We start from the raw sequence: 14,252 nt of genomic DNA, 5'->3' as shown, positions 1-14,252 counted from the left end.
TGCAGTGTGCCAATGTAGTGAGCACTGCTGCAAATTGTTTTTTGCTGTCTAATAGTAGCCCAATAAAGCAAATCCGTGCCACTGGTTTTCTCAAAACTGGAACACAAAAGGGCTGAGTGGGTCACTCTGGGTTTTTAATCATTTTGCCTCCAGTCTATTCTGCGGTGGCTCAACCCACTGAGCTGGTTTATTGGGTCTGGTACTTGAGCTCTATTTAGTTAACAGTCATTAGGCTACCTAGTAGACTCCTTGAGTGTCTGGCCTATCTGATGTCTGTTTTGTAAGCTGAATGTAACGAGCAGCCACATAACCAATAGACCTGGCTTGCTTTTTAAGCTGGCTGCTGTGCAGCTTGGCTAACATGAAAGAGAAATCCAAGTGTATGAGGTGGTCGGCGCTGGTTTAGTCCTATTACTTGCTCCCTTTACTTTCAGCCATGCTGCATAGAGAACAACACAGCTAAACAAAACATTGACAGCCCCAATAGCTCAGGCAAGCGAGACTTATTGGCTTTGCCACAGCTTGTTAGTGTTTCAGAGTGGTTCGTTAGAAGTGAACCAGTTCAGGACTACACTACTCCCATTCACTGCTTAGGAGTGTCTATCAGGGCGGCCTGGTGTCAAGGATTGACTGTGACAAAAGCCGCAGATCCTTAAACCTCCAGACACCCGGCTGCAGACGGTATTTCACTCCCCTCCGCCGACATGAACCAAAAGAGCGCATGCGCAATGTAAATCAAGCCTGGCATTTGAAGGCAGTTTGCAAAGACCTGCTACATGAAATAGACCAACAGGTGTATAATAATATAGCGGCCATCTTGTAATGGCAGTTGCGTGAACTGTTAGAACCAAAGAAACTACGTTTTTGAAGCTATTAAAGGGCATATATTTTTCTGAGAATGCTTCAAAAGAGATATTTTGGTGGAACGACTGTTGCCTTACTCTTGTTTTCCTTCAATAACATTTTCAATAAATAACTGCCATTGCTTCTTGTGTATACGGGGATACGATGACAGAACTCACTCTTTTTTGGTGCCGGTGCAATTAAAGCGCATTTTACCGTGGTCACGTTTGTATAGGACTCTTTCGTGGTTGGTTAGGGTTGTCCCTCCTTCGTTTGACTCTGTATTTAAAAACGCCTTGCTGAGGTAATGGAAAGGATGCGCCAATGACCCAGAGCGAGGCTTGGAACGCACGCTGTTCTCCGATGTCTGGAGCCCTGGCTCTGCATTGAATGGGCGCTGCCGGAGATCTCGCGAGAGTCGGGTGCTGTCCAGCCCTGCTGCTGCCCGTGTCCGCTCCCGGAAGCCGCCCCGGCTCCAGCCTGGCAGTGACAGCAGTAAACATAGAACCGGCCCCCGGGCGTGTCCCGGCTCTGGGAGACTTGTCTGCGTGCTAGGTGAGTGACCGTTAGAGATGGAATGTTGGGACTGGGAGCAGGCAGCCCAGGAGGAGCGGTGTCAGGTAGCGTTAGAGCCCCCCTGCTAGGTTCAGCTATCCACCTGCTGCTTCTCCAAGTTGTTCAACCCATCCACACTCCTCCCCTCACATACACCTCGCCCTCCCCCACCCCCTCATGGTGCCAGTGCCCCCCTAGTGTGGACAGATGTTTGCCTGCAGTGCCCACTCCCCCAGGGATGTTGTTAACTGTCACAGCCCCACAGCTGGCTGTCACTGTGTGGGCCTGTGTACTCCTCTCTGCAGGGGTGGGAGCAGCAGGTGATAATATGCAGTAATGCCAGCTCCTCCCCTGGGGATGTTTTTAACTGTCACAGCCCCACAGCTGGCTGTCACTGTGTGGGCCTATGTACTCCTCTCTGCAGGGGTGGGAGCAGCAGGTGATAATATGCAGTAATGCCAGCTCCTTCCCCTTGGGATGTTTTTAACCATCAAAGCCCCAAAGCTGGCTGTCACTGTGTGGGCCTGTTAATTGTATTGTATTGTATTGTATTGTAATTGCATTTATATAGCGCTTACTACCCCTGACGAGGCGTCAGAGCGCTTTTTCAGTGAGTAGCACGCTACTCCGGAACCCATTAAGGATTAGTGGTGAATTAGTATCGTGAAATATGAAATTCATTTGGGTGGGTGGCATGTTAGTCTATTATTTGGATTGAAAAGGATAGCGGTGGGACATAAGAGGGAAGGATTTTAAAACTGTTTTCCCTTGTTTTGGAGCTCATAGCAGTAGGAGGAGTCTTGGGGTGAGTAAAAGGGAGGTGGAAGGGGAAGAGTCTGAGGAAAGTGTTTAGAATGGCCTGTTTTCCGAGATCAGAATAGTAAGAGGTATGAGATGATGCAAGGATGGGTAGCGTAGGGAAGTGTCTAGAAAGGGGATTATAGTAGTGGTGTGGGGGTTTGGGATGAATGAGAGCGTGGAGTTAGAGGATATATTGATAAAGTTATAGGGTAGTGCATTGGTAAGAGTAGCAGAAAGGTTTGAGATGAGTCAGAGTTGAGGTAGAGGATCTATTGAGATCGGTATAGGGTGAGAAATAGGGTAGTGCATTGGATATGCTGAATTAGAAGAAAAGTAATCAATCTGTAGATCCAAAAGTGCATGGAAAGTATATAGATGCATAAAGGAAGGTAGTATGTGTTGATTAAAGATGCATTAAATAAACTCCAGCTTCCAAGTGTTGTACATACTTTTTGTTGTTGTTGTAATTCAATAGTGAAGCAATTGTAGATATAGTTATGATAAAATATTTACTTATTTATGCAGTCGCTTATATACATGCTAAAAACATAGACTAATGTAACTACCGGTAATATGTACATTTGTTAAGCAGATCTAGTAAATATCTATATTATTTTTAAACCTAATTATTCTACATGTGTATACTAAGCAATACACATAAATAGGTACATATCTATAGTACAAATAAATGCTTATATACAGAGGGATATGCTGTACATTTCTGTTTGCATATCGTGGTTAAGTGGGGAAGAGCCAATTCTTGAGTAGTTTTCTGAAGATAAGGTGGTTATCCGTGGATCTTATGTTGAGGGGTAAAGAGTTCTATACTTTGGCTGCTTGAACAGAGAAGAATATGCCACCCATGTTTTTTTTTCTTGTATCTTTTGATTTTGAGGCGAGGTGCCACTCTAGTCAGGAGGTTCCTTTGTTGAACGCGTTTGGTGATTTTATTCCTGATGAAGAGCGGTCCTGTTCCATGTATCGCTTAGTGGGTGATACAAAGTAGCTTGAACGTGGATCTTCTTAAACCCGTACAGGGGTGTGGAATTTAATAAAATATCTACTTGTCCATGCGGCAGGTTGTTTCATAAATCTACTTGTCCCGTAACAAAATCAACTTGTCCCTTTGGTGCCATGTAGTATGGCGACAAATTGTGGCAGCAATCTCATTCTATAAGAGCTCTGATATAGCCTCTCTGATTATGCCAGGGCTCATACCATAGTCGTGTTTGAATACTTGCAATCCCCATGTTGCCACGTTTCCGCAGATCTACATACTAGGACTGAAGGCAGTGGTAAGCAATAGTTCCAGTGTTAGAATGCCCTTTTGAATCTGTGCAAACATCCTAGCATGTTTTTCAACAACTCTTCTCTAATCTTTTCCCATACCGGGAATTGTTGGAACTTTACTCCTGACAATGGCAGACATAAACATTCTTCCTGAGTTGGGGAAAAAAGTGGTTGGAGGGAAAGTGAACTTGCAAACAGTCATATTTTTGCATGAGCAAATCTACACATGCATATTTGCTCATGCTAAAATGCAGTTCAGAAATATTTTCTAAGAATACTATTACTTGTCCTACTTCTGTAAATTATTGGGAATTCTTGAAAACCGTATCGCTGCACTTAATGCAAGGACATATACCATAGGTGCACTTTTGAGACTTTCTTTAATAGGGCCCCTAATTTGGTCTGGCGTTGACCATGACCTTCTGCGTTTATTAAAATTCTGTCACTCTCTCTGTATCGGCTGGCTTCACTGTGAGTGACAGCATTCTGCTCTTTCACACGGCTCATATCGGCACACAAAGTAATTTTGTTCAGTGCCAGTAACTACTGTGGCAGTGTGTGCTTTTTGAGACCAAAAACTATTTTTGCTTTTGCCAGTGTTTGTTATAATGGTGCACACCAATAAGGTTTTACTAAAACCATGCCAAAATAAGTCGTACATTGACAAAACTAAAAAGCTGACCACCAATTTCAGACCTACTGACTTTGCCAATGCTTTCGTATTTCTGTTTCCCAGAATCTTATTGACATTTGTTACACTGATTTTCTATTATGAATATTTTTGGGAAATACTAGCATGCATCAATACGTTACTAAATGATGCTGCAAATAAACAGTACCTGAAATTTTACAGTAGTTTAGCTAAATGTTTTTTTCCTGCTTTCATTTTTTATCAAAATTTTATTTTGGAAGCAAAGAATCCTCAATCTTGCTTTCCAGCTTCTGCAAATATTTGCATTGAATCAGAGAGCATTTTGGAAGCATTATACATAGCCTCATATTGCTAAACTTTGAAAACATGTGTACACATTTTTATACTGGAACCACTGTCAGTAGTGCAGTCAGAGCTTACAACATTTACTTGGAGCGCTCGCACTAATAATGAAGGCTTTCAATTAATAAAACATAAATACAAGTTTGAACAGCATTAACCTATGGACAAAAATATTACCTTAACTGTAGACCATACCCTTCCTGATCCATATTGTGGTACTGCAAACTGGCATCCTAAGGGTTTGTGCTGAAGGGGGTTTGGCCTACTTGTCCCAAGGATACAATAAACATAAACTTGTTGCCCTGGACCCCAAACAATATGTCCTCGTGTCGGGCCAAAGGAATTCCACATCCCTGCCGTAAAATTAGGAAACTGCATTCTTTGATTTTTCCCTCAAAATCTGCATCTGAGGTGTTTGCAAAGTTTAGCTGTGTAAGTTCGCACTGAAACACTTTCCTTTTAGTCCACCAAATAATTGTTCATTTAGAGGATGTGGCTTAACTGTTAGAGCTGCCGACTTTGAAGCTGGGGAACAAGGGTCTAGGCTTGGGGGAGGTTCAAACATCCTGTGATTCTGCTCAAATCACGAAATCTCTCTGTGCCTAAAAGTGAATGTTAGTCTGTAATGCAACTGGTGCTCCTGTTAATTTAATGTTATGGTCTTCGTACATTTTGGTTAAGTCCATGTGAATGGATAGCGAGCAGGGGTTAAGTACGTATGCCTCAGGCCTAGGCCAGGGGTTATGTACCTAGGCCTCGGGACCCCAATAGCACATGTGGCCGGTTGGGAGCAGAGGTATGTGCAAGGTCATTCTTCACCCTACAGTTAGTAAATATGGTTGGGTATGACAAAGGGTCTGGTTCTGAGCACATCTGTGGAAGGTGCATAGACCATCATGCCGCCTTTACTCCTAACGGAGATGAAATGGAAAGCAGACAACTTACCTGAAAAGTTCTTTGCACATCCCATGTTCAACAGAAAGCCCTATTTAAATGGATGCTCCAGAAGCTAGAATGAATGTTAATTTACAGAAATATACAACCTTTCTCAGCCATGGTAGAATAAAGCCTGACATTCTGAGTAAAACATGTGCTTTCAACAGGAGCAGCTTGTCGGTTGATTCCCCTGTGTTCTACTGCTGCCTCCCAGAGTGTTCTAAAGAATAACTAAAGAGCTACCAGTCTTACTTATGACAACGATGTGGCAGTCCTGAAGCCTTCTTGAGTGAATCAAACTGATAAAACTTGAATAATTTCACTTTGAAAGGAACAAAATGACGGGGCACATTAAGTCATAGATATTGTGGTTAGTGCTGTAGGAAGCACAATTAGGACATTTTTAAAATTAATTCTTAAATATCTTTCCCATCTATTTCATGAAAACAATCTGACATGCAGAGGGAAACGTACTTTCAATACCAGCAGCAGACTGCCAGTTAGCTTCCTGGTGATCAACAGCTGGACAGTGTTCTAATTATGGGTGTGTGGACTTCAGAGTTTCACTCCACGGAGTGCCACAAACGGGTGGAATTAGGCAGGTTGTGCTGATTTTTAGAGCCAGCAGCTTGTTCTCCACTGAAAAATCAGCGCAAACTGCACCACGCAGTGCACCAGAGTGCGCTGCTTCTCTAGTTGATTTTTTTTGTTTTTAAATCTTTTTTCCTTTTGTATACATACAAACATTTCAGTAGCCATTTCCATGAATTTGACATTTTCCAACCAGAGCAAGCATTATTACATAATAAAAGTACAGTCTATACAGCCGCTTTAAATGTCTTGTTGATAAACATATCAGTAATATGCATTGGACAATTACCTCCTCGTCAGCCCTCCCCGTCCCTGTCCTAACTAAATGAGCATAGCTCCTCCCACCAGAAACTCCCAAGCAACTAAAAACCCATCCCTTCCCACCAGGCAACACCCACACCCTGAGGCATATAATCAAGTGACCAGCCTATCCACATCCTGTTTGTTTTTCTGAGTAGATGACTTCCGGAGCAAGACTTCATCGTGGGGGTTGCTGGCTGTGCCTCCTTTCAGGTGAGTGTGGAACGGTCTGCTTGGCGGCCGTTTGATTCCCCTACGCGCCTTTTGTGTTCAGGTACGTTTGAGTCCCTGCTTTAGCGTGACCGTGTGGTTAGGGGGTCCGGACTGCCTGGTGTGGGGTGGTGGCTCCCTGCTGCGGCTTCCCCTCTTCTGGGTTCGTTCCCTGCTCTAGAAGGAACACCCGGGGAGGGAGGGGAGGTGTGTTGGGCGCAGCCGGTTTTTCTGTGCGCACCAGAGGCGTTGTGGATTGGCTCCTCCTCGGAGGACTGTTACGGAGGCTCGCTGCTTGTCTCGAGCCTGTGTTCCCCCTTTTTTGAGCCCTTGTCTCTGCTCCCGCCGCAGATTCTAATGAATCAAGCAATCTAGTGCAGTAATGTGCGTCCGTTTAAAAAAACATCCCCTAGGGATAGTGTTTGCAATGATGTTCTCTGATAGCCAGGCGAGTCTCAAGAAACCGAGTTCTTTAATTTGAGGTGGTTTGTGCCTCATGGACACCCCTGGTTCTGTGACGACGTATGTGCCCGCTCTGTGTGAGACTGCCTGTTGGTGCCACTGGGGGTTTCCGTTTTCCCGTAAACGGTGAGGCTCTGTCTCTGGGTGGGAATTTCAGGGAATAGATGGGATCTGCAATTTGATACCCTTGCCTACAGCCTAAAATGTACTCACAGCGTATTGCAATGTTCAAATATAACCATGCAAATACATTTTTAACTTCTGTGTGCTGGTTTGTGTCTATTTGTGGCGCTTTCCCCATGTGGTTGTGGGTTTGACTGGTGTTCCCTGGTTTGGGATTCCCTTTCATTATTGGCTGAGGTTCTCAGTTGAGTGGGTGCGCTTACCTTGGTGTGCATTGGTTACTTTGGCAGTGGCTCCGGGTAGTGGTCCCTGGTTGGCCCTTAAGTCTTGCTTCGCTTGGTCTGGGGTGTTTCTTGGGCCCTGGTTCTCTGTTCTGTTCACATCATGGAACTGGTTCGCACATGTGTGGGCTCCGCTGGGTTGTGGAGGTAAAGGTTACTGGGCCTTCCTCTGCTCCTTCCCTGGTGGATGTGCAGAATACCTCTGCTGACATATATCCAGACATGGTTTCGGATGAAGTGGTGTAGGGTCGGTTTGTTCAAAGGAGGTGACCTTCACAGTGTTCTGCTACGTGTTCGGGACAGTTTAGGTTCCCTGGTCCATTGGCGGGTCAACAGTCAGTAGACCTTTTCACCTATTTCCATTTGATGGGGCCTGAATACCTCCCTTTTCTTGGCTCTGTGAGACATGTGCTGGAGGGGTGGGAACGGTTGTTGCCAAACTTGCCTTTCCCCGGTTTCTGGCAGAGCAGTATCCTTTCCAAGGGTTCGCTGAGGTATTTCCGACTATGGTGATGGTGGATCCTTGCTGGCTGGTGTGGCGTCTCAGAGCCTGGTAGTGTCCGTGGAGGCGGTCCTCCTCATCCTGGGCTCAAACAAGTTGAGGGGGCCTTGAAGCGGTCCTTTGCTGCCTCTGGTCTTGCAGTTTGGTCTGCGGCTTACACCAGCTATCTGGTTCAGTCGCTTCTGAATGTTTGTCAGGGTATTTCTGAGCATCCCTTGCAGGATGTGGCTCCCTCTGAATTTTCGTCCGTGTTGGAACCGAAGTTGAGTTTCCTGGCAGACTTGTCCTTCAATTCCCTTGGTGCAGCAGCAGCAGCGGCTGGGGCCTCAGTGGCTGCTTGGTGGCAGTTGTGGCTTATGCCTGGGTTGGCGGTGCTGCTCGGAATGCTGTCGTGATGAAGCTCCCTTCATGGGCTCTAACTATTTGGGGTCACCTTTGGAGGCCTTCATTGGGAAAATGGCAGAGGATGGATATTGTTGGCTCCGGTCGCTCTTTTCACAAAGGGAAGTTTGCAGATTTTAAGCAGCCTTTTGAGCAGGAGTTTCATTCTCAGTTGGCGGCCCAGCCCTTTCGTGGTGGCCTTGGTGTCCCTTCCTTCCACGAGTTCTGGGTAAACAGGGTGCCTCCTCTTCTTCTGGTCCCCCCTCGTCATGTCTATGTGAGGAGTTTGTTGGGGGTGCCAGTTGGGGATCTCCTCACATCTTTTTTCCTGTTTGGGAGGAGTTTGTTCGTGGTCAGTGGGTCCTGCAAGTGGTCTGGCTGGGCTACTGGATCATATTTGGTGTTCCTCCCGTGGATGTGTTCTTTGCTTCCCCCGTTCGCTTCAGTTGTTTCCTGGCTTCTCTGGCTCTCTGGCTCTCTGGCTCTCCGGGTCGTCTGCTTTCATGTGCCGGTACATGCGACTTCAGAGACGTTCCTACTTTTCGGTGAGGGAGTGGTTCATTACCGATTCTAGGTTTTGCCTTTTGTACTGTCTGCATCTCCTAGGGTGTTTACTGAAGTGTTTGCACCCTTTGTGGGTTTGTTGGATGCTCGAGGGATCCTGGTGTTCCCTTCCTTGGACGTCGGTTGGTTCTTCCTCTTCTTTCTTTCTGGCTCTGGCCCTTCCCAGGGAGTTTGCAGGCACCTTCGTCTGGTCGGTGGATTCTGACCTTGGAGTATTCCCCTCTTTGCCTCACTCTGGATCTACTGTTCATTGGGGGGCGGGGGGTTTCCAACGCCACAGTGGTAAAGGTCTGTGGTTGTTGGTGGTTCAGTCTTCCCCTGCTTGCTGGCGGCTGCGTGTTCTGCGGCTCTTGTCTGCTACTGTGGTGATTATTCCTTGGGCCCGTTTGCTTTTGTTCCCCCTGGTGAGTCTTGTCCTGGGTCTTTGGGATCCAGCGTCTCTGGATTGGGATCTGTTGATTCCGGGGCGGGGTGACCATTGACCTGGGGTTGTGCTGGTGGCTGGTGGTTCATGGCCTCTTACAGGGCTCTCCCTTTGTCCTGGGAGAGGTTGGTACTGATGACCATTACCATCAAACTGCTTTGGGGGGCGATGTTGGCTCTGGTGTCGGTGCAGGAGCTGTGGTCTGTGCTGGAGGCGGGAGTGTCTTCGAATTGAAGGGAGTTGGAGGCAGTTCAGTTGGCCTTAACTCATTTTCTGCCTTGGTTCCTCCAGAGGATCGTGATGGTGTGGTCGGACTGCGTGGTGGTGGTGTGTTTCAACCACTGTTGGTGTGCGTTGATGGCTTCCCTCGCCTTGTTGGCTCAGCTGATCTGCTGGTGTGCGGTCTCATGCTTGTTGTCCCTGAGGGCTTTACATCTGCCGGGGGTATTTTGTTCTCATTGGCAGCTCACCTGAGTGGTCTGTTTCCTTTCCTGTCCGAGTTGTGCCGGAAAGTGGATGCCCTGTCCTTCCGGTGGTTGGGGGGAGGGGGTGGGGGCCAGGGGGGCTGTATGCTTTTCTCCTGCTTGCTCTGATTCCGCGGGTCCTGCTGCAGGTCGGACTGGGTCAGGCCTTGTTTGTCCTGGCGGGTCCGGATTGGTCCTGGAGGCCTTGGTTCCCTCTGTTGTTGAGGTTGGCGGTGGGGCCTTGCTTGCATTTGCTGGTGGTCCCTTGACCCCTGTTGTTTCCCCCTTTATCTTGGGGGTGTCTGGTCCGCCTGTGGCTGGCGCGGTGGCTGTTGTGGGGCTGAACCTCATGGCTTTGGGGTGTTCTCCTTCTGTAGTTGTTTGTTCGGCGGTCCGGGCGCCGTTCAGCGGTCCGGGCGCTGTTCAGCTCCCGATTCCTAGGCCGTACTTGGGTTTTGTTTCTGGGCCCTTAGTGTCCCGGTTGATGTGGGATTGTTTCATCCTGTGACCGGTCTTTTGTTCCTTTGCTCCTTGTTGCGTTCTCCTTGGGTTTGGGGCCTTGCAGGGGGCTCCTTATGGGCCTCTGCATGAGGTGTCTTTGCAGTTTTTGATGTTTAAGGTGCTTTCCTTGTCGCTATTGCCTCGGCTCGGAGGTTAGGGGGAGTTGGGCTCATTGCTTTGTTCTGAGCCCTTTACTTTTTTTCCAGGTCGGGTTGTTCTGCGGCCTGATCCTTCCTTGTTTCACTGCTCGGGGGATCTGGTTTTACCTGTTGTACTGTCCAGGTCCTGTTTCTGGGGTTCTGGTGCGGCTGCTCTGTTTGGAGGGCTCTGAAGGTGTGCTTCCTTCGTGCTGGGCCATTTCGTAGGGGTGGTTTCCTTTTTTGTGACCTTTTGGCTGGCTGGTCGAGGTCTAATTCCTTCTGGGGCTAATCTGTTGGTGGCTGCGTTGGCGGTGGGCCCTGCGTATGCGGCTTGTGGTGTGATGGCGCCTGCGTCGGTTCATGGGTGATCGACTCGGGGGTGGCTGCGTCCTGGGCTTGCTTCCAGGGGGCTTCCGTGACTGAGTTCTGCGAGGTTGCTGCTTGGTGTTCTCCTCACGCTTTTTTGTCCCATACTCGTTGGGTAATGGGTGGGACTGTGTCTCCTGGGTTTGGGGACACAGCGTTGCGTTCTGCTCAGGTTGTGTGACTTTCAGATTGTGCTAATAAAGTCTGTTTTTCCTACTGAGTGAAGCCGATTCTTGCTTTGGTATCTGCTCATTTAGTTAAGGCTGGGACGGGGAGGAATGACTAGGAGGTAATGAATATTACTGGTAAGTTACCGGTCATTGCAATTTGCCATATTAGACAGGGCGGTGTTGTTACCAATGATTTAGCATCCTAATACAGTGCCTGTATGCTATATTCTTTAGATTGACAATATTTCTCTTCTGGTTACCTACCCACAGCATATCTAAAGGGACCAACTTGTTTAACCAGGCCCCAATCTGTTATGTCCCTCCGACTCCTCTTCCTTCACAGCTCTGCAGGTAGGTATGCCCGATATGGACCCCAAATGGTTTTTGGCCTGCTGCGCGGCGGCTTGAGGGCATTATAGTGATCTGATTTGTGTTTTGCAAACAGGACAAGTCTGTCCACCATTCTGAAACGTTGGGTGTTGGGCCCTTCATCCAACGCATAGCTATTCTCCTTTCTGCCATTAATATGCCAAGCGCTGACAGTCTACGGGTTCCATTGGGTAACTCTTAGAGGTATCCCAGGAGGGCCACTGACGGAGTCTCAGGCATGGGTACCCCAGCCTTTTCCTGCAGTGCCGTGAACACTGCAGTTCAGTTTTGACAGATCCCAGGGCAGTCCCAAGCAAGATGTGTAAAGTTTTCCTCCGCAACCCCGCATCATACATATTTATCATCTTCTCTCTGTCCCTATTTATATAATCGGACCGGAGTGTAGTACACTCTGTGCAAGTATTTAAAATGTGTTAGTCGGTGTCTGCTGTTTTGGGAGATAGATTTTGTGCTTGAGCAGCAAGATAACCATTGCTGTTCCGCTACGTCTATGCCTCATTCAATGCACCATTCCTTCATGTGTGTAGAATTGATTCCTGTTCTCGTGAGTGTGTATAGTATTGAAATTGCACACTGCGGGGACTGAGCCTTCTCTCAGCAGGGGTGGGAGCCTCAGGTGATACTATACAGTAATTCCAGTTTCTCCCCCACAAATGTTGTTAACTGTCACAGCCACAAAGGTGGTTGTACTTCTCTCTGCAGGGTTGAGAGCAGCAGGTGATATTATACAGCAATGCCAGCTCCTCCCCCTAGGGATGTTTTTAATTATCACAGCCCCAAAGCTGGCTGTCACTGTGTGGACCTCTGTACTTCCCTCTGCAGGGTTGGGAGCACCAGGTGATATTATACAGTAATGCAAACGGAGGTGTAGAGTAGATAATAAAACATAAATAATGATTAAAGTGCCAGTGGGTGCTGCAGGGGCAGCCAGGTGTATTCAGGTTTAGACGGTAGAGTTGGTGAATATGGTATGAGGTGCAAACTTTGGAAGGTGCAGAGTAGGGCAAGCCAGATGTAGGGACAATTTTAGATGGCCACTTTGTGATTGTTTCCTATTTATGTTCGTTGTAGGGGAATTAAACTTAAATGCATATGCTATGGCGTGAATCCTGCTCTCTTAAAGAAAAGATGGATGCTCTTGATCTGTGTTATCTAGACTTTGACATATTCAGTTTTATATTGTCAAACTTGCACACAACCTCCACTAACCTTCACCAGCATAGTGTTCTGATTGGCAAGTTCACCGTGTATATCTTGGAAGCCTTCCTTAGTGTTAGCTGTGTGGAGGAGCACATTCCACTTTAAATGGATGGTTCTCAAATGGCCCTAGTGTAATAGTATAAACGTCAGTTTTTAATAAATACAAAAATGTGAATGTCCTGGTGTGTAATATGCATCTATTTATGTTTATATTTAAGGAAGAGAACACAGTGTTGTAAACGTGAACTGTAAAGTTGGGTTGTGCAGGTTTATCAGGATGGTAGCAGTGTATGTTGTTAGCTACAAAGCAGAGAGCTGTACGATAGACAGTGTGCATGCACCATGCATCACTGGATGGATCTGATTAGACATCTTATTACATTTAGTGAGGTGTACTGAGGAGGGGTTGGGAGCTCACAGTGGCACAATGGGTAAGCCTATAGATAGAAAGGGCTGAGCCGAAGTGTTGGGGGATTGGTTTTCAGAATTAGGTTTTGGGGAAATGGTTTCATTCTGCAATACAGATGTTACACTGGAAAGATGTGTTGCCTGATAACACAATTCTGAGTTCTTTTTTGAAGAGGAATGATGATGACTAGCAATTCCCATTCCCCGTGAGTATTACAGCAGAAGGTCTGGCAGCATTTTGTTGCTTATTGCAGTTCTGAAGGGCAAGCTAGTGAGGATGCTCCTGTATCTTCCATATTCCTATGGATGTTGTTGTGATGGCATCACTGCTGTTCTTCGGCTTTCGTCTCATGCTCTGGTTACCGTAGTGACTGGATGTGCGAGGTCAGTGAATTCAAAGACTAGACCTTTGCTGAGGAGCAGGTGAGGGATCTACGCAGCGCAGCTGGTGAATAGAGACTTGTATATCTTTATTGAATAACTTATTTATTCACTTCAATTCAATGAAATGGCTGAGGTCATTTCTTACCGGACGGTCGTACCAGGTTTGGGAGGGCAAACATCGCTCCAAAACTATCCCCCTCCAGTGTGGTGTGCCACAGGGCTCTTCCCTCAGCCCGACATTATTTAATGTCTATATGGGGAGGATGTGGTGGCCCCCTTTGACATCAAGATCGTCAGTTACGCGGACGATACGCAGTTGGTGGTCGCCTTACCCCAACTGGTAGAGAATCCTGACCTACTTCGCTCCTGCCTGTCGGCAGTCCACACCTGGATGGATGAGTCAGCCCTGAAGCTGAATGGCTCAAAGACAGAGGTAATGCTGTTAGGGAGTAAAAATCCCCGGCTTCCTCTGACCAGCTGGCCAAGTTGTATGGGAGATTTTCCTACCCCCAAAAAGGTGATTAAGAGCTTAGGGGTTTGGATAGAGCAAGACATGTCGTTTAGGGCTCACGCCAAGAAGACCGCGGGAGTGTGCTTTGCTCTGCTACGGTCAGCGCGTAAAATCCTCCCTCTCTTGCCTGTAACATCAAGGAAGCTGCTAATCCAGGGGCTGATTATATCTAGGTTAGATCTCAGCAATTCCATCTTCCTGGGCGCCTCGGAATCTTCCCTAGATAAACTCCAGCAGGTTCAGAATGCGGCGGCAAGGTTACTTATGGGCATTCCTAGATCACAGTCCGCCCGACCTGCCATGAAGGCGCTGCACTGGTTGCCAGTGCGAGAACGAGTGAAATTCAAGGCACTCTGCACTGCCCACAAAATCCGCCTGGGGAAGGGCCCCCCAATATTAGGGAACTTAGTGGTCCCATATAAAGCCAGTAGAACACTGCGGTCCGATCAAAAACTTCTTCT

The 14,252-nt window shown here is 47.3% G+C and overlaps 1 protein-coding gene across 6 annotated transcripts in view; it reads left to right on the top strand.

The window, feature by feature from the left end:
* Nucleotides 1–14,252, top strand: part of DCTN1 (dynactin subunit 1) — a 669,529-nt gene that overhangs the window by 237,664 nt on the left and 417,613 nt on the right. Inside the window, exon 1 of one of the 6 annotated variants that reach the window (XM_078674589.1) lies at nt 1,196–1,398. The exons of 3 other annotated variants lie outside the window; for them this stretch is intronic. The gene's annotated coding sequence lies outside the window, so the exon portion shown is untranslated. 2 more of the 6 variants (XM_078674587.1, XM_078674586.1) reach the window with 2 other exon arrangements.

This window comes from Lissotriton helveticus, chromosome 2_1 (assembly GCF_964261635.1).
Source record: "Lissotriton helveticus chromosome 2_1, aLisHel1.1, whole genome shotgun sequence".
Classification (NCBI taxonomy): Eukaryota; Metazoa; Chordata; class Amphibia; order Caudata; family Salamandridae; genus Lissotriton; species Lissotriton helveticus.
This window is presented reverse-complemented; position numbering and strand designations above follow the sequence as displayed.